This window comes from Geotrypetes seraphini, chromosome 7 (genome assembly GCF_902459505.1).
Source record: "Geotrypetes seraphini chromosome 7, aGeoSer1.1, whole genome shotgun sequence".
Lineage (NCBI taxonomy): Eukaryota > Metazoa > Chordata > Amphibia > Gymnophiona > Dermophiidae > Geotrypetes > Geotrypetes seraphini.
Window position 1 is genome coordinate 65,684,793 of NC_047090.1, and position 24,875 is coordinate 65,709,667.

At 45.8% G+C, this 24,875-nt stretch overlaps 1 protein-coding gene across 25 annotated transcripts in view; it reads right to left on the bottom strand.

Annotated features, from left to right (window-relative positions):
* PPFIBP1 (PPFIA binding protein 1) overlaps positions 1 to 24,875 on the bottom strand; it is a 324,575-nt gene that overhangs the window by 236,086 nt on the left and 63,614 nt on the right. For 2 of the 25 annotated variants that reach the window (XM_033952601.1, XM_033952605.1), the window contains one exon: positions 2,229 to 2,307. The exons of 22 other annotated variants lie outside the window; for them this stretch is intronic. The gene's annotated coding sequence lies outside the window, so the exon portion shown is untranslated. Of the gene's footprint in view, positions 1 to 2,228; positions 2,308 to 3,914; positions 3,930 to 24,875 lie in introns of those variants that run through there. One more of the 25 variants, XM_033952604.1, reaches the window with a different exon arrangement.

A 24,875-nucleotide genomic window follows, 5' to 3' on the forward strand; every position in this document is an offset into this window, starting at 1 on the left:
TCTTCACCACTAAATTCGTGTGTTCTGTCATAGGTAAATGACACGATTGCCTGAAGTTCCACCACCTCTATATTGACAGTGGCATAAGCATGACATCTCGAAAGGCTACCCCATCTAGTTCTCTTACATTATTATACAAATGTTATTTTCTTTTAGACACTTTTTAGTTTAAATTGTGAGCCTGTCTGAGACAGAAAGGGTAGTTCAATGTGCCTACTGTATTAATTTTATAAACCGCTTAATACTCATGTTCAAGCGGTATATTAAATACAATAGCCCAACACAGACATCATTTTCACGTCTATAGTTTACCAGATCATTGCTGGAGCCTTTTTTTAATAAACTGGTGCTACATTAGCCACCCTCCAGTCTTAACACACAATAGCTAAATGTAGTGATAGATTAGAGAGCAAACTCTCCCAACACTCACTCACACAGACACCTGTTCAAGCTTGAGCATCAGAAGAGAATATAGGGCTAGATTCACTAAGCAAACTGAATGTGAACTGATCAGTTTGCGAGCCCTTTGCGACCCGATTTCCCTCTGACCTGATTCACTAACCTCTGTCCCGATCATCCTCCGATCCGTGCATGAAAATGAGGGGGAATCAGGGCAGGATTAATTTGTCGAGGGCCCCTAGGCACACAAGTACACTAGGGCCCCTGCTCCGCCCCACCCCACCATATGCCCAGGCGGAAACAGGAAGCTGCGTCAGAGGGAAGCTTTGAGCAAGCAGCACCGCTTACACAATTACAGTTCCCATTGCATTTCTTACCCGCGTTGCTTGCTTGTCTTACTTTCTGTCGATGGGGAGGGCTGCATTGCCGATCGGGGGAGGGGGGGGGCCCACGTTGCCGATCGATGCTGGAGGGGTCCATCGCCGTTTGGAAAAACACAATGTTGATGCCCTCCTTCATCAGGCCCCCTTGACAATTTCAGGCCCTAGGCACGTGCCTACTTGGCTTATTGGTTAATCCTGCCCTGGGGGGAATGGCATTCAAATGCAGACAGGAAGCGATTCATTAAAATAAAAAAGCAACACCAACTGGGCTGGCCAATCCCAAAAAAGCAACTGCTGAGGACCAGTCGCTGAGGTCTTTTCCGACTGCCCTGCCTTCTGCTGCCCTGCTCTCTACCCTGCTTCTCTGCCCCGATCTGCTGCCCTGTCTCAGAACCCGATCTCCTGCTTGCCCCGATCTCGTGCTCTGCCCTGACTGGCCGCCCTGCTCTCACCCCGAATCTCTCCTGCCACCCGACTCTCCTGCCCTTCCCCACACTGCGAGCCCATGATTTTAACCCGTGGGTTAAAACCACGGGGGTCTCTGGGCTAGTAAAAGCGTTAAAAAAAAAAAGTTACAGCTCTAGACGGCTCTTAGACGAACGCACAGACCATCTACGTATGCATCGGGATCGCACAACAGCAATTCGTGCAGTCGGAGGGAGGCGTTCCTCCGATCGCCCTTATTTTAATTTTTTGTTTTGTAAATTCGTCGGGCTTGCACGGATTGGCCACGGATCAGGATCGCAATGGAGGTTAGTGAATCTAGACCATAGTTCGATGCATGGCACCTCTTCTCTTTTTACCAGCACGATTAAAGTGGGTAGAATGGGGAAAGGGCAGATTAGGGACCTCTTAAAAATAATAACTGTTGGAGATAGAAGGTTTTGGAAATCCCATATATTCCTCTCATTTAATAATGTGGAATCACAAACAGCTTCTAATATACATTATAAAAACATACAGATCTAGAGCCTCCATGATCAGCAGTGCTAGAAACCAGGAAACAGACTTGTAAGACAAATCTGAATGATTTGTCTTACAAGTCTTACACTCCTGGGAACCTGTCATCAGGAGTGGGATCCCTAGGATAGTAGACTTGGGGGTGGGAGAGTAGAGTGGGCAGACCTGATGGGCTATGACCCTTATCTGCCATCATCTTCTATGTTTCTAAGAAGAGTGAAGAGGCCTTGGCATATAAGTCTTTCAGTCATAGGTCATTTTAACAGGTTTCTTTACCTGTATATATCCTTCAGAGACAAGTTTCTCTTTGGGAAGAAAAAGAAAGTTGCCATTACAAAAGCAAAACATTGTTTAGAAGGATGTTTAATGTTAGGTGACTTGCTACCATGACCCAAATAGGCTTCATTTCATACAAATAGTTTTCCAGTTTTTAGCTGTGTGTCATCAAGCACCTATGTCTAGTTCTAAAAGACAGCCTTTGCTTACTTTTATTGCACATCAGAAATCCAGCACAGCTGGCATTTTCCACCTAGTCACAGTTTGCCTTCAGGCAGGCTGCCAGTAACTGAAATACAAAAGCATACAGTTGTGTGTTTATGCAATGCATAGCAAACAAAGGGCTCGATTCTTCACTGGAGATTTGGGCCTCCAGAAGGCTAAGTGGCCAAATACCAGGCATGCCCAAATATCTGCTGTCGAAGGGAATTTGGCCGATATCTGATGTGCACTGAAACCTTTTGAAAGTTATATTTACAAAAAGGTCCAATTGAAGATACTCAGGCCCCAATTCTCAAAAGGTTTCTGTGCCAGCAAGACTCATTAAAGCAGGGATCTCAAAGTCCCTCCTCGAGGGCCGCAATCCAGTCGGGTTTTCAGGATTTCCCCAATTAATATACATTGAAAGCAGTGCATGCACATAGATCTCATGCATATTCATTGGGAAAATCCTGAAAACCCGACTGGATAGCGACCCTCAAGGAGGGACTTTGAGACCCCTGCATTAAAGCAATATTAACGGCATGGAAGCTCGCCCAATGTTCAAAAGGATTCTCAGTGGATGCTCTGATCCTCATTGCAGCCACCAAGAACTCTATGCAAATGTATTACAAGGAGCTCATTAGTATTCTAATGAGCTTTCCTTGTGATGCTCGAAAGGGAACACCCCCACTCCCACCTCTCCATTTATGCTGAAATTTTTCTGAAAGCTCTAAAGCTGCCTGTAGTTGTTGTGTGTGTTGTACACCTCACACAACACATGTACAACAGCTGTGCCCCCTCCCCACCACCGCTGCTGCTAAGCAGGCAGCCCCTACTCTTCCTGCCGGCTCATCTTGATAGCCGCTCTGGAGCCCCAATCAGCTGAGCAGCAGGGGAAGCCCTTTAGCTGTCAATCAGTGGCTTTATGGAGTCCTGTCGGCTCAGCTGATCGGGGATTACCCTGCTGGCTCAGCTGATTATGGCTCCAGAGCTGTGATCAAGATGATCTGGCAGGAGGGAGAGAAGAAGTGGCTGAACAAAAATTAAAATGAAGCCGTCGGGAGGGATGGGGGAGAGAAGATTTGACTAGCGATTGCTCTTCTGAGCAAGCACCAGGCATGTTTCTTCTCTCTCTTACAGGGCGGATCCGCACAAATAGCATGCATATGATTGGCATGCTATCTGTGCGATCATAGCCCTGTAAAAGTAAAATCACTCAAGATGCGGTATTTTATACTGTGTTGTTGGGGTGTTGTGCATCCAGCCCTCAGAGGACCAGTCTAGTGGTTCAGTGGAAGAGATGTGCATAGGTTGTGCCCGATTCCATGTTCCTGGGGTTGACTGGGTCTGTTACAACAAGCAAGAGGAAAATGCTAGGTACCAGTGAATGAAGGCTCAAAACAGCAGATCTCAACCCTGGTTCCACATGGACTGTTAAGTCCTGGATCTTCAGAGGCACTTATGTGCACTGTGCCACTGAAAATGGGGCCTGACCGCCATGACATTCACCAGATAGTGCAGTCTGAGGACAGAATTGGGGAGACGCTGAGAGTTTTGCGGTTACCAGCTTTATTCAATGCCGGTGCCCACACAGGGCAGTCCTAACTATGTCTGGTTAGCTGTATAGTTATGGCACTGGATACTAGCCATACCTGCAAAACTGCCAGGCACTGCTGACAAAGCAATGTTACTTACCGTAACAGTTGTTATCCAGGGACAGCAGGCAGCTATTCTCACTAGTGGGTGATGTCATCCGACAGAGCCCCGATACGGACGTCTCACAAGCATGTCTTGCTTGAAGAAACTCAGAAGTTTTGAGATGCCCACACCGCGCATGCGCCAGTGCCTGCTTGTCCTGGGATAAACCATATATTCAGTGCCAGGCCAAGATGAATCCCAACACAGAATATCTGGATCTAAATTAGCTGGCAGCAGTCAGTGTTCAAAGAAATGCTGACTGCTGCCGCTTGAATACTGACCAGAAATCTATATGGATAAGAGAAGAGCTAATGTCATATAGGTAACCAAGTAAAAGTAACTAGTGAAGGATTTGTCACTTTTACTTGTAAAGAAGTATAGGAAACATGTTACTTTTACAGAAGTAATTAATTTCACCAATTTTTACTACCTTTAGTCATATCTGATACTTGCAGTAAAAAATAAAAGCAGAAACAAGATGTAAATGATGAAGAAGCAAAAATGCAAACCTTGTTACGCCAACGGTGGATCATTTCACCTTACTAGCATAGCCTATGATAACAGTGGAGTTGTCTGTTTTTGGTTGAATCGGTTATTGGTCTCCAGGCAAAGAAAATAGTGCCAAGTTGGGTCGCTTCAAGCAGCGATGAAGCTGAAACCGATTGCAATATTTGGTAAACAGACATGTGCCTCCATAGCAGACTACTGGTCTTCCGCAAGCAAAACAATGTTGGAGCGACTGGATTGATCGAGTCTTTAGAGAGGAAGTCTCCTCATGTGGCCTTAAGGCTGAAGTTTTTTCACACAGTTGACATTCTTGCATCAGTTCTCAAATACATTCATAGGGAGCTTGCCATCAGATGAAAAAAAATTTGTTAGAATAACAATTCCAACTTTGTGAAAGCCTTCTCTGCAATTGGACAGCATAAGAATAATGAAGATGCAAGTGATGAATTAAATAACACTACTTCTAATGCAGATGATAATGATGGTGGTAAAGCATTCTTTGCTATAAGGAAAAGTGTTTCAAAGAAATTCCCTTGATCAATACATGCAGATCCAGTCAGAAGACATCAGTAGTATTGCAATCTGTCAGATTTGCATGAATGACACACGTATTAGACAGACTAAACATTCCACTTCCTGCAGCTGTTGAATGCCTTTTTAGCTCTGCTGGTTTGTGACTCACAAGAATACCCCGCATGAGATCGTTATTTTAAAAATTCAGTTTTACTAAAAGCAAAATGGATTACATTGTAAAGCAATAAAGTTGTTGGGATGAAAACACTAACAGTAGCAACTACTGTTAATGTTTTCATTCCAACAACTTTACTGCTTTACAATGTAATGGAGAGCAAGACTGAAAATATTATAATGCCTTTGTATTGCTCCATGTTGTGACCGTATCTCAAATACTGTGTACAATTTTGGTCACTGTCATCTCAAAAAAGATATATCGGAATTAGAAAAGCTACAGAGAAGGGTGACAAAAATGATAAAGGAGATAGGCAACTTCCTTGTGAGTAAAAGCTAGAGGGGCTGGTGCTCTTCAGCTTGGAGAAGAGATGGCTTTCTTGAATTCAAAGATAGTTTTCGTCTCCATCAGGAGGCCATTCCACACAATCACCATCCTCTTCCATGAAAAAGTGTCTTTTGCATTTACTTCCAAGTCTATCCCCTTTCAAATTTGTATCTCTTTATTTATACCCCACCTTTCCCAAGGCGTATATATACAAACAGAATCACATGCAGTACAACAAATCGAACATGAATAAAACATAATAGTGATAATGTAAAGACTCCTAAAATAACAAAGAGGCTACCAGCGCCTCGCATCAAAAAACTATAAATCAAGTCCCATATTTCATCTTACAGAAGAGGTATTTCTTCAACATTTTCCTAAAACTACTCAAACTTGTTTGCTGTCATAAATATCCCGGAAGCTTATTCCACTCCTATTTCACATTCATAACATAACATAACATAACTTTATTTTCTATACCGCCTCAATCAAAAGAATTCTAGGAGGTTACACAAAAGAGAAAAACTGGACAATCAGCGAAATACAAAATATTAATGGTAAAAATACAGCATATTAACTAAAAAGACAATAAAAATATTTATGTTAATACAGTAAAATTATTATGTTAAGAATAAAACCTCGAATTAGGAGATACATTTTTGAAACATAGAAACATAGAAAGATGACGGCAGATAAGGGCCATAGCCCATCAAGTCTGCCCACACTATTTACCCACCCTCTTAAATCTACTGACCCCCTAAAGAATAATTGTAATTATAATGTCACTCTACTGACCCGCTCATTCAGTCCTAGTGACCCTATCCCTTGGCATGACCTCGTAGGGATCCCACATCCCATTTGTTCTTGAAGTCTGAGATGCTGCGTGCCTCGACCACCTGCACTGGAAGCTCGTTCCAATGCTCAATCACTCTCTCCGTGAAGAAGTATTTCCTGGTGTCTCCACGGAACTTCCCTCCCCTGAGCTTGAGCGGATGTCCTCTTGTGGTCGAGGGTCCCCTGAGAAGAAAGATATCATCTTCCACCTCTACCCGTCCCGTGATGTACTTAAATGTCTCAATCATGTCTCCCCTCTCCCTACGCTCCTCGAGAGTGTAGAGCTGCAATTTGCTCAGTCTTTCTTCGTACGGGAGACCCTTTAGCCCCGAGACCATCCTGGTGGCCATCCGCTGAACCGATTCAACTCTGAGCACATCCTTACGGTAATGTGGCCTCCAGAATTGAACACAGTATTCCAGATGCGGTCTCACCATGGCTCTGTACAGTGGCATCATGACTTCAGGTTTCCTGTTGACGAAGCTTCTCTTGATACAGCCTATCATTTGCCGTGCTTTAGATGAAGCCTTCTCCACTTGAGTGGATGCTTTCATGTCAGCACTGATGATTACTCCTAAGTCTCGTTCTGCCGTAGTCTTGGCTAAAGTTTCTCCATTCAGGGTGTAAGTTCTGCAAGGATTTCCGTTGCCGAGATGCATGACCTTACATTTCTTGGCATTGAAGCCCAGCTGCCAGATCAAGGACCAACTTTCTAAAGTACGCAGGTCGTGCTCCATAGCATCCTGAAGATTATAGCCGTTTACTACATTGCATAGTTTGGCGTCATCAGCGAATAAGGTTACCTTGCCTTGGAGCCCTTGAGTCAGATCCCTAATGAATATGTTGAAGAGGAGTGGGCCCAGGACCGAACCCTGTGGCACTCCGCTGGTCACCTCTGACATTTTAGAAAGGGTACCGTTGACCACCACCCTCTGAAGTCTGCCACTAAGCCAATCTTTAACCCATGCAGTTAGAGTCTCTCCTAATCCCATAGATTTCATCTTGTTCAGCAGCCTGCGGTGTGGGACGCTGTCAAACGCTTTGCTGAAGTCCAGGTACACGACGTCCAGGGACTCTCCTGAGTCCAGTCTTCTTGTTACCCAGTCAAAGAAGCTTATTAGATTGGACTGGCATGACCTACCCTTGGTGAATCCATGTTGGCTGGGATCCCGGAGATTTCCCTCGTTCAGGATCGTATCTAATTTATACTTAATTAGTGTTTCCATGAGTTTGCACACAGTACTGTCTTAATTTCTTTTCGGAAGGCACCATAAGACAGCATGACTATGCTCCCTCATTCTAGAGTTTATTTCAAATTAAAGACACTCTCTTCATATGCATTTATGCCATGTAGTTATTTTAACATTTCTATCACACTTTCCCTCATAAGAACATAAGAACATAAGACTTGCCTCTGTCGGGTCAGACCGGAGGTCCATCGTGCCCGGCAGTCCGCTCACGCGGCGGCCCCTCAGGTCCAGGACCTGATAGTGCTCCTACCCTAAAACTCACATATGCTTTTCGCTTTTGTCCTGTAGTGTAACCTTCTATCTATACCCTGTAATCCCCTTCTCTTTCAGGAAGTCATCCAGTCCCTTTTTGAAACCCAGTATTGTACTCTGTCCTATTACCTCCTTTGGAAGCGTGTTCCAGGTGTCCACCACCCTCTGAGTGAAGAAAAACTTCCTTGCATTCGTTTTGAATCTGTCCCCTCTCAGTTTTTCTGAGTGACCTCTTGTTTTTGTTGTCCCCGCTAGTCTGAAGAATCTGTCCCTATCCACCCTCTCTATGCCTTTCATGATTTTATATGTCTGTATCATGTCTCCTCTCAGTCTCCGCTTTTCCAGGGTAAAGAGCCCCAGTTTGTCCAACCTTTCGGCATATGAAAGGTTCTCCATTCCCTTTATCATCCTAGTTGCTCTCCTCTGGACCCTCTCAAGTATCGCCATGTCTTTCCTAAGGTACGGCGACCAGTATTGGACACAGTATTCCAGATGCGGTCGCACCATTGCTCGATACAATGGCAGGATGACCTCCTTCGTTCTGGTAGTGATACCTTTTTTGATAATGCCCAGCATTCTGTTCGCTTTCTTTGAGGCCGCTGCACATTGCGCCGCTGGCTTCATTGTTGTATCCACCAATACCCCCAGGTCTTTTTCTAGGGTGCCTTTCCCCATCTCCCTTCCTCCCATCGTATAGCTGTACATGGGGTTCCCTTTCCCGATGTGCAAGACCTTACATTTCTCCACATTGAAGCTCATCTGCCATCTTTTTGCCCACTCGCACAGTTTGTTCAGGTCGCTCTGTAGTTCTTTGCATTCCTCAACAGTTTTGACCCTGTTGGAGAGTTTTGTATCGTCCGCGAACTTGATAACTTCACATTTCGTGCCCGTTTCCAGATCGTTAATGAATATATTGAACAGCAGCGGTCCCAACACTGACCCCTGGGGGACACCACTCGTGACCTCTTTCCAGTCAGAGTAGTGTCCTTTTACTACTACCCTCTGTTTCCTATCCATCAGCCAATTTTGGATCCATCTGTGGACGTCCCCTTCCACCCCGTGGTTCCACAGTTTCTTCAGCAGGCGCTCGTGGGGTACCTTGTCAAAGGCTTTTTGGAAATCCAGATAAACTATGTCAATGGGGCTACCTTGGTCCAAATGTTTGCTTATCCCCTCAAAGAAATGTAGTAGATTCGTTTGGCACGATCGTCCTTTATAGAAACCGTGCTGGCTTGATCTCATCAGTTTATTTTTTTCTATATGCTCATTGATACCCTCCCTGATCAGTGATTCGACCATCTTCCCTGGAACTGAGGTCAAGCTCACCGGTCTATAGTTCCCCGGGTCGCCTCTCGATCCTTTTTTGAAGATTGGTGTAACATTTGCTATCCTCCAATCTTCCGGGATTATCCCTGATCTTAAGGATAGGTTGCAAATATGCCTGAGTAACTCCGCTATTTCGTCTCTGAGCTCTTTCAATATCCTCGGGTGGATCCCATCTGGGCCAGGAGATTTGTCGATTTTTAATCTATTTATCTGCCTTAGAACGGCTTCGAGGCTTACCTCCATGCATGATAATATACCCTCCTGATCCTCCTTGAAGATTTTTTCTGGTTCCGGCACGCTGGATGTGTCTTCTTTTGTAAAGACCGACGCGAAGAACTTGTTTAGTCTATCAGCCACCTCTTTTTCCTCCTTCACCACTCCTTTCTTGTCTCCCTCATCCAGGGGTCCCACCTCCTCCCTTGCTGGCTGTTTCCCTTTTACATATCTGAAAAATGGTTTAAAGTTTCTTGCTTCCTTGGCTAGTCTCTCCTCGTATTCTTTCTTGGCTTTTCTGACCACTCGGTGACATTCTTTCTGATGCTCCCTGTGCTCTTTCCAGTTTTCTTCCGTTTTGTCCTTCTTCCACTTCCGAAATGATGTTTTCTTGTCTCCTATCACTGTCTTTACTTCATTGTTTATCCATGCTGGGTCTTTAGTCTGATTCTTTTTGCCTCCTTTCCTAAATCTGGGTACATATAGGTGTTGTGCCTCGCTTACTGTGTCCTTGAGTAGGGACCAGGCTTGCTCCACAGACAGAGCTTTCTTGTAGCTGTTTCTGAGTTTCTGAGATTCCGGAACTTGGAGGCAAGGAGGATGGCAGTTTGAGTGCAGAGCTCCTCTCCCTGGACAATCTGCCTGCTTTTAAATATCAGCAGCAGTGGGAGATCAATTGCTTTTACACCCAGCAGCAACGGGACCAACCCACCAAAAGCCCACAGTCCCGATCCTGCAAAAGTGTGAGCTCCACCCTCCCTGCAGTCCGCTAGGAAAATCAACTGCTTTTACACCTAAGCAGCAGCAGGACCAGCCACCACTACCAAGAGCCCTTTGCCCTGATCCAGCCAGGCATGTGAGCTCCTCCCTCTGCAGTCCATTGGAGAGATCAATCTACCTGCTTTTAAATATCAGCAACAGTGGGAAATCAACTGCTTTTACACCTCAGCAGCAGCGGAACTATCCGCAACTACCAAGAGCCCACAGACCCGATCCAACCAAGAGTGTGAGCTCCACCTCCCTCTGCAGTCCACTAGGAAGATCAACTGTTTTTTACACCTAAGCAGCAACAGGACCAGCCACCATTACCGAGAGCCCTTTGCCCTGATCCAGCCAGACAAGTAAGCTCTTCCCCCAGCATTCCGTTGGAAAAATCAATCTGCTTACTTTTAAATATCATCAGAAGTAAGAGATCAACTGCTTTTACACCTAAGCAGCACCAAGACCAGCCGCCACTATCGAGAGCCTTTGTCCCAATCCTGCCAGGCGTGTGTGCTCTTCACCATACAATTCATTGGAGAGATCAATCTGCCTGCTTTTAAATATCAGCAGCATTGGGAGATCAACTGCTTTTACACCTAAACAGCACCAAGACCAGCCGCCACTATCGAGAGCTCCTCCCCTTATATCCCGTTTAAGAGATCAATCTACCTGTTTTAAATATCAGCAGCAGTAGAAAAACAACTGCTTTTACATACAAGCAGCAGCGAGACCTACCGCAACCACCAAGAGCCCACAGACCCGATCCTGCCAGGATTGTGAACTCCTCCCCCTGCAGTCCATTGGAGAGATCAATCTGCCTGCTTTTAAATATCAGCAGCAGTGGAGATCAACTGCTTTTACACCTAAGCAGCAACGAGACCAGCCACAACCACCGAGAGAACACAGACCCGATCCTACCAAGAGTGTGAACTCTTCCCCCCCTGCAATCCGCTATGAAGATCGACTGTCGGCCCCGGGCGGCTTTCCCGCAGAGGAGAGAATCCTGCATTCATCGTGGGCCTCATCTGGGGCAGCCTCCTTGGAGCGGCTGGGGCACGGGCAGTGTGTCTGGGAGGGAATGCATGGATGGGAGAACATCGCAGGGGAGGAGACATAGACATCCTGGGACTGTCGGCCAAGTCTCTTCCCTGAAGAAGCCCTTTTTCTGGAAACTAAAATCCTGTTAAAATGTTTATTTTATTTTTATTTTTCCTCTAACTCTACTTTTCACTTCTCTATTACCCTCCAGGTACTTTAGTTAGATTGTGAGCCTTCGGGACAGTAAGGGAATTTTTCAAGTACCTTTCCTATTTCTAATCTTAATGTATATTTTCTGTAAACCGCTTAGAACCTAACGGATGTAGCGGTATATAAGAAATAAATTACATTACATTACATTCTTCACCATTTGTCTCATGGCATCATAGTTCCCTTTTCTGAAGTTAAACGCTGTTCCCTTTGTTCTCTTCCCCTTTGGTAATCCTACTTCCACTTGGAACAGAATCATGTTGTGGTCACTGTTTCCTAGCGGTCCCATTACTTCCACTCCCTTTGCAGGTCCTTTAAGCCCGTTGAGGATCAGGTCCAGGATCGCTGCCCCTCTCGTTGGAGTCTGTACAAGTTGTTCCATGAAACAATCCTGGACGGCTTCCAGGAACTCCGTTTCCTTCGTGCATTTTGAATTTCCAAGATGCCAGTCTATCCCGGGATAGTTGAAATCTCCCATAACTATAGTGTTGGCGCTCTTGCATTCCCTCCTCAGTTCGGCTACCATTTCTGTATCCTCTGCTTCAAATTGCCCAGGTGGACGGTAGATCAGACCCATCTTTATCTCGGATACGTTTTTTCCTGGTATTTTAACCCACAATGACTCTAGTTGTCCATTTACCGCTGCTGTATCCACACTGGTTGAGTGAATGGTTTCTCTTATGTACAGTGCTATTCCGCCTCCCTTCTGATAATTCCTATCTTTTCGGTAGAGTTTATACCCTGGCAGTACTATGTCCCATTTGTTTTCCTCGTTCCACCATGTTTCCGTGATCCCTATGATGTCTAGGTTCTCATTTTTGGCCATGACTTCCAATTCTCCCATTTTGTTCCTTAGGCTCCTTGCATTAGTGTACATGCAGTTCAAGTCCTGGCATTTAGTCTTCCTCGCTGTTTTCCCATGTGCTTCAGTCCTCTTTCTGTCCTCTTCCTGGCCAGCCAACTCCTGTATTTTATCTCCTTTGTCCTCCCTTTGTGATATGTTTCTATTGCCTCGCCCATGTGGCATGTTCGTATTTACTACTTCCTGAGCCTTCCATTCTTCCTGATCCTTTTTGACTTCCCCTTGTAGTATGTTTATCATGTCCTCCTCCCTCTTCATCTGTCTCCCTTGTTGTTTCATAACCTGTTGCTGTTCACATGTGTCTGCCCAGCATTTATCCCCCTCAGTACCTTCACTGGGTACTGGGTCCCGAACCGTCGATATCAGTTCGACTGTCGGCTTTCCCCTTCCATTTAGTTTAAAGCTTGCTCTATCGCTCTTCTGATGTTATTTGCTAGTTGTCTAGTTCCTGCCGTGCTCAGGTGCAGACCATCCTTCTTGTAGAGCTTGTTCTTTCCCCAGAACGTTGTCCAGTTCCTCACGAAGAGAAATCCCTCTTCCTCACACCATCTCCTCATCCAAGCATTTATTGATTGTAGTTCCGTCTGCCTCTTCGTTTCTGCCCTCGGTACTGGCAGGATCTCTGAGAAGGCTATCCTCTGGGTCCTCATCTTCAGTTTCCTTCCTAGGATCCTGAACTGTTCGGTCAGTGCATTCTTGCTGTAGTCTCTCCTGGTGACATCGTTCGTCCCGACGTGAACTATCACTGCTGTCTCTTCCGTCTCTGTTCCCTCCAGGATTCTTTCAATTCTGTCCACGATGTCCTTAGTTCTTGCTCCTGGGAGACAGGTCACTAGCCGATCCTCTCTCCCTCCTGCTACGTGACTGTCTACTTGCCTTAGGATTGAGTCTCCCACTAGGATTGCAGATTTCCCCTTTTTTAGCCTCCGTTGCGGTCGCAGGTCTGTGTCCCTGGTGTTCCTCATTTCTTCTCGCTCTAGGCACTGAGAGTGCCTCTCCTCTTCTTTCCGCAAAATTCCTCCGTGGGTATCCTCAGATTCTTCTTGTCTTGTCTTGTCTCCCGCCTTTCCTCCAAAGTATACACATTGAGATCTTGATGTACATCCCCATACGCTTTATGACAAAGACCCCTGAATGTTTTAGTAGTCATCCTCTTGTCCAACTCCATCCTGTTTATATTTTCTGATGGAGCTGTCTCCAAAACTCTACACATATTCAGAGGACTCAAAGTTAAGAAAATAAGGCGGCATTCTACTTACTAGATCCAACATGGCAAACAGAAAAGCAACAGGCCATATATAATAAAATCAGTCTTTATTCAACAAATTCCCAGGATACAAAAAGTGCCTGATGTGACTGCATTTCATTTGACTTGTCCCTGATGCAGCTATTCCTAGCAAAACAAGACCTTGTCCTTAAGGAAAAATTATGTTCTTACCTGTTAATTTTCTTTCCCTTAGACGCAGCAGATGAATCCAGAGACCAATGGGATAGCTCACATCTACCAGCAGGCGGAGATAGAGAAACTGATTAACAGGTGGTCCTATTGGCTGGCACTCCTCCTGTCTCATCAGTATAGCTCCTTGCCCAAGCACACGTAACCAGCAATAGGTATAGCATGTAAAAAACTTATTTCCCATAACACATCTCAAAATGCAATAATACAGAAAACAACCTGCCATAATAACAAACTGCGAAAGTTGCAAAAGAAAAAACCTAGAGACAATATCCAGAAAGGGTGGCGCTCTGGATTCATCTGCTGCGTCTAAGGGAAAGAAAATTAACAGGTAAGAACATAATTTTTCCTTCCCTAGCAACAGCAGCAGATGAATCCAGAGACCAATGGGATGTAGCAAAGCAATCCTCAATCTGGGTGGGAAGCAAACGCCGCCTCCGCAACAACCGAAGCACAAAACGCCCCTACCGCATGCGCCCCCACATCCAAGCAGAAATGCGGAGAGAAAGCACTCTTGGAAGACCAATTAGCCGCAAGACAAATCTCCTCCAAGGAAAAAACCTCTGGGCCGAGCCCAAGAAGTAGCCATCGCTCCAGCGGAATGGTCATGAAATTCTTTCACCAACCACTTCCCTGCCAGCAAGCAAGCATAAAGAATGTCCTCCTGGACCCATTGAGCGATGGAGGCTTCGGACGCCGCCAAACGTTTGAGGCGTCCCTTGAAGAATACAAAAAGGAGATATAAACAACTAAAAGTCGTTAGAAACCAAGCTCACAGAGAACGCTACGTACATATCAAAAAATGCAGTGAATAAAAGCACTGCTCCCAATTTCTCCTCCCAGGAAGAAGGAAGGAAAAGCGAGCATGACATAAAAGAAAGGATGACACCCCCCTAGAAAGAAATAATGGTACCATCCGAACTGATACCCCATATTTCGGAAATCAGAAACAGGAATCCCCGTTGAACAAGGCCTGCAACATAGAAAACTGCAGAGCTGAAGCATGGCCACAAGAAACCCCATGTTCAACGGTACAGCCCTTTAGAGTCCCAAAAGACAAGGATGAAATGAAGCCTTCGGTAAACTGAGAAGAAGTACGTGAAGATTGTACTCCAAACCGTGCTTTCTAAGAGGCGCATGAATATACCGCACTCTGTTTAGGACCTGAACTACATGAAGCTGAGAAGTAAGCGAAGAGCAATATACCTAGCCCTTGTAACAAGCCAAGAATGGCACTAGAAGCTGAAGGGAATTGAACACTAAGCCCTCGGCAATACACCTGTGCCAAAAAGGAACTCTGGAGTGGTTCAAACGTTAAGAAGCACCCAAGAAAGGAAAAACCTCCAAAAGGAAGAAGAAGCCACAGGAGAAGACGTCCGTAGCACCTGGATAAGAGAAGAAACAACCTGCTTCGCATAACCCTTACACGTCAGCCAAGATTTTTCAAAAAAACTAGGTCGTAATACTAAAGTAGTACAAATATCCATGTTGAACGGACCCTAGGCGAGCAAAGCCGGAGATACCAGGAAACTTCTTAGTCCGGCTGTCGAAAGACTCATCAAATCCGCAAAGTAAGGATGGCGAGCTCGAGGTGGCAAATCCAAGCCATCATCAGCCAGCGGAAAACACTGAAAAAGAGAAGGCAGAAGCGAGAAAGGAGCCATGCAGCTACCCCCTCTAACTCCCACTCCCTGGGCCCGCCGAAGAAGCTAGGAAGCTTAGAATTGAGAGACGAGGCCATGAGGTCTAGGTCAAGCAAATCTCACGTCCATAAAAAGAGCTAGAACGCTGAGCCACAAATCTCAATATCCAGGATGCAGAAGATTACACTATTACTAACATGCACACTTTCCAGAGCGTACACAGCGCTGTACACTGTCACATACAAGAAATGGGCCATGCTCAGATTCTGCGGAGAGAAAGTCTATCCAAACTCTTATCCTGATCCATAAAAGGATCTGCCAACAGAAGACGAAGATGAGAGTCCACCCATTGAAGCAGAACAACTTCACCTGCCAATGAGTACAATACCTACTGCCCAAGCAGTAGAGAAATACCCCCATCCTAATACTGACCAAAAGGACCCTTAGTGGCAATCCGGAAGAATGATCTGAAGCTCCAGAAAGGTAGCCTGACCCTGCTCAAGAGTAGAAGAATGAACAAGTACTTAGTCGCCTCTGAAGACCAGACTCCAGGAGCTGAGGATGGAAGCCACGGAGCCCCCCAACCCGACAGCCCGGGATGGTCGGTGGTCATGAGATAGTCCAGCAAAGACCGAGGCATGCCTTGAAAAGAGAAATCGCACTGAGCCACCAAATCATACAGAGTGATGCAGGAGGAGCATACCAAATAATTGGTGCCCTGAGATACCGGGAACCACCGGAACAAAAGTGACTGCTGTAGCGTAAGAAGGGGAAAGCAAGCCGAAGTCCCCAGTGGAGTCAGCAATATGGATCCCAGAAACTGTACAGAATCCCATCTTGGTCATGGTAAGCGAAGAAGAATACCAATCTGAGACCGAGACCCCACGCCCAAGTCTCCGGAAAGAAACACATGTCTCTCCTATATGAATAAAAACATCACCCAGATATACCTATAAATATTACAGGAGAAAAGAGCGTTGTGCAAATTCAAAGATCCACGTGTAAAGAACTGAGGAAAAGATATCACCCTTTTCGTGTCAGTCAAATGGCCCGACTGGAAGTCGTCCGAATCAAGCAGGCAGTCAAGAAGAAATTAGATGAATCGCCTGGTAGCGCCAAAACGGTACCACCGCCCACATCACCTAAAACGTTCGTGAAGCCTTGGGTAGGCGAAATGGCATGTGCCAAAACCGAAAGCGCCGCTCCAAGAGAGGCAGGCAAACCAAGTGCCGATTCGGAGTCCATAGAGAAAATGTAAATATACTCCCAGGTTGTCTGCAGAAATGTGTAACCCCGAGAAACTAATTCAGCAGAATGGAATCCAGCCTGCCCAATGGCCCCGTCTCGGGCACCTTGCAGTAAGTGGAACAACGTCCCTTAGTTCCTGAAGGACTACAAGAACTGTCCTGAGGACCAGTAACACTGAAAAGGGAAATACAAAACATAGAGACTCCAAGAACGAACTGGAAACCTGAGGAGGATGCAAAGATGCAAGCATCCTGAAAAATCTTCACAGCCCCCCTGACCTGACATTATAGCATCTTCTCCCTCATGAGAAAGCCTGAAGAGTCATTGGAAGAAGTCAAGATCCCCTCAGAATGAAGTGCAGAAGGTCAGGGAATGGCAGGATGAGACTGTAGGATCTGCAAGAAGAGTCTCCTAGGAAAAATCAAGGTTCACAATGTAAAGAGGAATATACTGGAACCATGAAAACAGTACTAACCCCATGCAACATGAGCGAAATACGTATGTCCTTTAAAGTGAATATGTACTAGACTCAATCAAGGTGTTGCATCTACCGCCCTGTGGAAAACAACAGCATCCTTACAGGTAGCAGACAAAGCTCACATCACTAATGAGAGCTTCAGGGATGAAGCTAACAGCCACATAGTGCGTGATCCTCCGTGGGTTTGATAGAATAGGTGACTGGCTCCTGGTTAAAAGGAGCTGTACAGCCCTTCCTGTCTGTTCGGGGGGGGGGGGCCCGTCTAGCATGTACCATGAGAAAATGGTGACAGGAGAAACCAGCGTGATAAGCATGGAAATCTGAAGTCCAGTCCCCCTCAGAAATAGAGAAAGAGAGTCCTGGCCACAGGAAGATGCGCAGTGTCATTATGCCCACAGAGACAGCCCAAACTTGGAAACTGTTTGTACTACCTTTAGGCATAAATATCCTGTGCCACTACTAGACACATGCAGCTCAGCACAGAGGCCCAAATAAGGACAGTTACCAACAGACAAAGGCTCAATCTGCAGGGACCCCCAAGAGAGACAATGAGATACCTGTGTGAAATACAGGGCACTATCTTACTGCTGATCTCACCGTGCCGTGAGTTGCCGTATGTCGCCCCAGTCCGGAGACAAACCGAGACTGGGTGACCTAGCACAGGTCAGAGTCTCTCTGGTAAACCCCTTGAGTGCTAACCCCAGAGTCCGATTAAACAAGCAGCTTCCTTCAAGGGAGTACAGCAGGAACACAGACATAGACATATAAAGCTGCCCAAGCTTGTCCCAAAGCTGGTGAAACACATACAACTTGTCTGAACCGGAAAGGAGAGAAGCCTCGGCATACCCTGAGCAAAGTCAGCTGGAAATAAACTACCGGAACGCCGCAGCTCTCCTGCCATCGCCGGAGACCCAAGCACACGCCTGATTCTGACACGTGGCCGCTGCATCAACGCTCCTAGAAACATAGTCGGATTCAAGCCCCGCAAAATTTACCCTGCCGCGGCTTGCATAGAAATAAAATCAGACTCAGGGAATAACTAGAAGAACGGCCCACAGCGCCGGAAAAAACATGTCCAATCTCATGCTGCTATAAACTGGCACCTGCACATGGCTGTGACAAACACCGATGAAAGAGAGCCTCAGAATAAACAGGACTACTGCTGCACTGAAACCCAACAATGAGAACAAGTGCGAGCAAGAAATCGCACCGCTACTGCCGCGCTGTAACCAACAAGGAAACCAAGCGCGTGCATGTAAAGGGCGGGAAGTCCCGGCTCCCTCCAAGGATTTCTAGTCATAAAACTTAGCCACAATAAAATATCCATGCCTTAAATGTACGATGACCGAACCCACAGTACTAAGACTCCCAAACAGAACCTGAAGTTCAAACAACTGTAAAAGCCAGACATACTCACAGCTTGTTGTTAGGGCCGGTTGAAGCCAGTTTGCAGCAAAAGCATGGCATAATGTAGCAACTGTGGTCTCTTTTTTTTTTTTTTTTTTTTACAGAGAAGAGAAAGAAGAAAAAAAATTGAGACCCAGTCAGACCCTCTAGCAATGGAGGGAGGGTGAGGCAGGGACAAGGGGGGGGCCCAAGTGTAACCTCTAAAGCCGGCACCGTTCAGCCGGACACCCCTGTCTCACTGAAGAGAAAATCTCAACAGGAGAATTAGCACTGCCAGCTCACTGAAGAGAAACCTCAACAGGAGAAACAGAATGGCAGTCTCACTGAAGAGAAACCTCAACAGGAGAAACAGAATGGCAGTCTCGCTGAAGAGAAACCTCAACAGGAGAAAATAAAGTTCCAGCCACAGCCAGAATTCAGGAGCTAGTTGAATAGCGACCTTTTCCTGCTGGGAGATAGAGATTACTGATGAGACAGGAGGAGTGCCAGCCAATAGGACCACCTGTTAATCAGTTTCTCTATCTCCGCCTGCTGGTAGATGTGAGCTATCCCATTGGTCTCTGGATTCATCTGCTGCTGTTGCTAGGGAAAGCTAAATTTTTTTTTAAAGGGCCAGCACCCAATTAATGCAGTCTAGACTTAAATTTAAAAGCCAAATTAACTTCTTTTTTTTTTTTTTTTTAGTAAGCTGTCGAGTCCTGAGCTCACCCCAAAGGGGAGAGTTAGAGGGAGGCAGAGGCTGGCACCACAAAGCTTGTGCTCCTCAAGGCCAACGCTAGAAATCCCAACTGGAAGTCAGTTTACCAATTGGACCATGAGCGGCCTATCCAGAATCCACAGCTGATAGCTATAACCATCCACCGGCTTGGAGACAGAAAATGAGGAGCTGTGGGGTCAGATAGAAACACAAAAAGAGCTGCATGATATAGGCCCGATCTCTACCTGGTGGTCAATGGACATGACTATCCCACTGGTCTGGAAGAAGGATGGATGCTAAGGGGGAAAAAAGATATAGCGGAATTAGAAGATACAGAGGACATCGAAAATGATAAAAGGAATGGGACAACTTCATTATGAGGAAAGGCTAAAGTGGCTAGGACTCTTTAGCCTGTAGAAGAGAAGGCTCAAGGGAGATATGATAGAGGTCTATAAAATACTGGCGTAGAAAAAGAGTAAATGTGGTTTTTTCTCCATATTAACTTGCCGATACTTATGACCTGGATTGGCCACTGTTGGAAACAGGATACTGGGCTTAACTGACCTTCCCAGTATGGCAACTCATTTTTGTGGATATCTTTTGTTTCATGAGTAAATCAAGGAAAATTTTTGTTGTTTACCTGCAATTACATCACTTTCTTTTCCAGAGATAAATTTAAAAAAAAGATTCGACATCGATATATGAACATTTCTTAATAAAGAACTGAACATTTCATGGGGTGTCCTAATTTTTTCACATGACTGTATATATAACCAGTGCTCTCTCCTTCCCCCCCCATTACACCTATTTTCAGCACTCTCTGCTCCCCCCACTCCTCCAAAGCACACAGGCACCCAATTGACACTCCCTGCCCTTCTCCCCCTTTCCCTTCAGTAACAAAGGCACTGAGCTGTCCACAGAAACCCAGCACTCTCCCCTCCTTCCCCTGGCCCACCAGACACACAAGCAGAAGGAAAGGAGAGCGGCCTTCTCTTATGACACCTGATGCTGAATACAAAATTAAAACCAAGCGATTTAAATTTTGCATGCAGCACCGGATGTCAGAAGAAGAGACTGCTGTCTGACATGCAGCTGCTTTTCTCTTCTGCATGCCTTTACAATGTGCCTGGGCCTTAGGCAGGTGGGTGGGAAAAGAGGAGAAATATGGTGCATGCACATGTGCATCGGAGGTTCCATGTTAGGCAGAGCCAAAAAAGAGGAGCCAGCATTTCATTTCTGCAGCTTAGAGAATGACACGGGGAAAAATTCTGTCCCCGTCACTGCCCCGTCCCCAGACCACCATCCTCTTCACAGCGCCGTCCCCGCCGTCCCCTTCACTGCCCCGTCCCCGCCGTCCCTTTCACCGCCCCGTCCCTTCCTCTCCATCCCCCCACCCCCAGCACCCTTCACACGGTCCAGCAGCTCCCTCCCGCCGGCCAGCCGTGCATTTCCCTCCCTCCCTTTCCCTTACCTTCTCTTGTGGCGAAACTGACAATTTGTATAAGGCTATGCGCTGTATTACAGCCGGAGCTTTGAAGTTGCATCGGGTTGCCTGCTAGAAAAGTCTCCTTCGATGCAACTGGAAATATGAAGTTGCGTCAGAGGAGACTTTTCCAGCAGGCAACACGACTTCAAGGCTCCGGTTGTAATACAGTGCATAGCCTTATACAAATCACTAGTTTCACCATAAGAGAAGGTAAGGGAAAGGGAGGGAGATGCATGGCCGGCCGGTGGGAAAGAGGGGGCTGCAGAACCGCACGCTCATTCACCGAGCGTGCTAACCATTCACCGTTCCAAGGGGCGGTAAATGGCCTTGTCATTCTCTACTGCAGCTCCAATGGAGCTTCTTGCTGCATTATTTGGTCCAGCAAACTCAGGCAGCAGGGTGACTTGGGGCCTGGGATTTGATGAGCCCTGCTTTGCAGGATTCTCACTTCATCCTGGGAACCTTCTACCATGGTTAAAAAAATAAAAATCTAAGATGAAGAACCTATTTAAAAGCTCAGCTGCCCCAATGTGTCAAACATCTGGAAGTCCACGCACTAAAATTAGTGAAAAAGGTTTGCAAAATATAAATGTAAAAAAAATAATCAAACTATCATGCAATAAACGTAATGGAAAACTGCCTACGATCAATGAGATGAGGTTATCACTCGCACCTTCATGGATATTGTGAAGAATAATTCATTACCTGCCTCCTTGACAAATTTGTTATTTACAAATTTTGTGGCCTATCAACCGTTCTAGGTAGTAACAGTCCTTGGATGGATGGATCATGCCACCAAGTCGGCTACTGACTTATAGCAACATGCGCAGTGAGGAATCTACCCTATGATGCTTCATGGCAGAGTACACGAATAGTTTGCCATTGCCTTCTCCCGCAGTGTGTGGCTCCACTATGCTGTCCAACATGGGGCCCCTCAGGCAGTCTCCCATCCATGTACTAGCCAGGCCTGACCCTGCTTAGCTTCAGATAGTAAGAGAAGGCCCTACTCAGAGCAGCCAGGCAGTAGGCGTAACAGTGCAGTTATTTTATTTTTAATTATGTATGGGAGAGACAACAGTACTTCCAGCCAATATCTGATGCATACAGATTTCAAAACCAACCCTGTTCATGTACACCTGCCTTTCATATAACATAAGTGATGGAGCCTCAATGTTGGTGCACAAATGCCGATCAAAACGTGTGAAACCCAAACACTAGGGAGGTCTTGTGAAATAAAAGACTACACTCTGCAGCGCAGCTGATAACGGAGGATCGCAAGTGTGTTCTGCGTTCACCCGGGAAATGCAACCGGGAGGCTGCGGCACCCGCTTAAAGCAGCCAGGGGAAAAAACAGCCGACCCGCTGTGGCGCCGCCGACAATGGAGGATTCCAAGCGCGCTTCACCCGAGCGCGGGAAAACTGAGCCCCCTCAATTGTTGGAAAATGACATATCCGGCGCCCGGCCACCTCCAGAACATAACAGAAACCGCGGCAGAGCTTCCCCAGCAGAAGAAAACACACTTGCGCATGACTTCTGCAAGCTGAAAACCCTGTTTCCTGCAGAGTCAATGTGAGAGCCGCAACTGCCGCGAAGCCACCGCCCGTGGAACCAAACAGCGAGCGCGCCTTCTGCCCCAATTTCTTCTCCAACTTAGAGGTGCCTCCACCAGCGCCAAGGAAAAAGTGCGTGCCCCTGGCACGCGGCAAAAGCAAAGCCACTACTACCTCCAGCCACACACCCGGAGGGTCCCGAGCTACTGTAAATTCGCAGTCCAAAAAGAGCTCGGAGGTCACCAGCACCCGAATACAGCTTCACCACCGCGACAGCTCACAAGCCCCAGCGCGCCAAATAAAAATATCACCGCACAGGACACCAAATGTCCATAACAAACACACATCCGCGACTGAAGCACCCGCAAACCAAAAGAAGCATACTCACAAACAGTAGTCAGGGCCCGTAAGTGTTGGTAGACACCGGTAAAAGCCGGTTGCTCAGCACCATGAGGACAGAATAACCATTCAGAAACTGTGGAGTCCCTTTTTTTTTTTTTTTTAAGGGAAAGAAGAAAAATAGGGACTCAGAGGAGGGAGGGTGAGGCAGGGACCTGGGGGGGGGGGGGCCCAGGTGCAACCCCTAAAGCCGGCACCGTTCAGCCGGACGCCCCTGTCTCACTGAAGAGGAAACCTCAACAGGAGAAATAGCACTGATAACTCACTGAAGAGAAAACCTCAACAGGAGTAATAAGTTTTCAGTCACAGCCAGAATCCAGGAGCTAGTTGAATAGCGACCTTCCCCTGCTGGGAGATAGAGCATATTGATGATACAGGAGGAGTGCCAGCCAATAGGACCACCTGTTAATCAGTTTCTCTATCTCCGCCTGCTGGTAGATGTGGGCTATCCCATTGGTCTCTGGATTCATCTGCTGCTGTTGCTAAGGAAATGCCGATTTGCACTCTATTCTAATATGGCATCTGGGCACCCAGGTTTATTATAGAATTCAAGCTCAGTGCCCTAAACTTTAGCATCCAAATTTGGGTGACCTTGTAGAATTACCCCTTATACATCTATACTTGGCGAGGAAGAGTAGGGAAAAAGGACGCTCCAGTTTGGCCAAGTTGATTCAGTCAAGGTGAAACATCTAAGTACAGTTTTTGGCTCATCACTCTTCCTAGAAGCTTTTGTTTCAGAAATATTTATGTATTCCAACATGTGTTTTTTATAATCTACATTTACTATAACTGAGCATATCTGTCACTTTACATGTAGTCACAGAATATGCCACGACACTTATTTCTCAGCAGTCACCATCTGTACAACTGCCAAGCCACAGGGTCAGGTTCACAGCCCTGCCCTGGCACTGCTCAAAGAACATTACAATTCAGGAGCTTTAAAATTACCCTCTTGTCATGCAAGTATGATGGTGAGACTATTTATGTCCCACTGCTCATCGTTCTGTGCTTTTTAATCCAGTCAGTCATTCAGAACTCCTTCCACATTAAACCCAAATTTGACAGCCAAAAAAATTAAAATTCCTAGAATCCATGACATCAGCCACATAACAGAGAGAATTTGATGAAAACACTCAAAGCCCACACCCATGTTTCACTAGTTTATGTACCAAGGTAGCAGTGCAGTCTGTTCTCGCTGTTCTCGCTATTCACGAAAATGTTCACGAACCAAAAACCCATGAAAAATGAAATGTTGAGTCTATGGGGAAATAGAGGTTAGGATGCAGCAGAATACCTTGTACTTCAAAATTTCAAAAAGTGAACACTGGATCCTACTGAGAAAATAGGATTAGGTTACTGTGTGTAGATGCTTGTAATTCACTCTCTGGACAGTTGGGGAGCCATATCTGGAAGTGAATGCCAGATGAAGTGACAAAGAAAGCAAAGAAAGCTTTTATTTTTCTAAGATCTGATCCATGAATATGTAAACACAGCGGTGCAAAAGGGGAATATTAGTCACAATAGATACAACCGTGGATATGGGAACGTGTAAATAATGAGAACCAACTATATACATCACTATTGAAAATCTAAGCATGAGATTACCTAAGCCAGTGGTTCCCAACTCTATCCTGGAGGACTACTAGGCCAATCGGGTTTTCAAGCTAGCCCTAATAAATATGCATGAGAGAGATTTGCATATAATAGAAGTGGCAGGCATGCCAATCTGCTCCATGATATTCATTAGGGCTATCATGAAAACCCAATTGGCCTGGTAGTCCACCAGGACAGGGTTGGGAACCAATGACCTAAGCAACAGACTATGTCCTTGGTACATACTTAGGCTCTTCCTTTGACCTTCCTCTGCGTGCAAAGACAAAGGCATATAACTTCATTGTTGCCATAGAATTCAAAAGCCTCCAAACTAGCTTTGATATGCATAACATTGTTCTCCAAAACATCAACTTTGCTGTTGTTCTACAAAGATTTCTAGGAGACTAACTTCACTATTTTGCGTGCCCAACAATTTGTCCTGTGCTCTCTGAACCTACTAATTATAACACACAAGTAGGTATTGTAAGACTGTGCAATGAAAGTTATTAAAATAATTCTGGGCACAGCAACTTTACTGATGCTGCATTTCTTTACAATCAATACACATTCAGCAAGCTTTAGCATTTCTTTTTTTTAAAAAGCTCTAAAAACTATCTTGTTTCAAAAGTATATTTTTGTTAGAAAGTGCTTAATGTTTATTCTAAATGTATACCTGTTGAATTTTGTAACATGCATGATTACAGATCTAGTTCCTATACTTATCAGCTAAG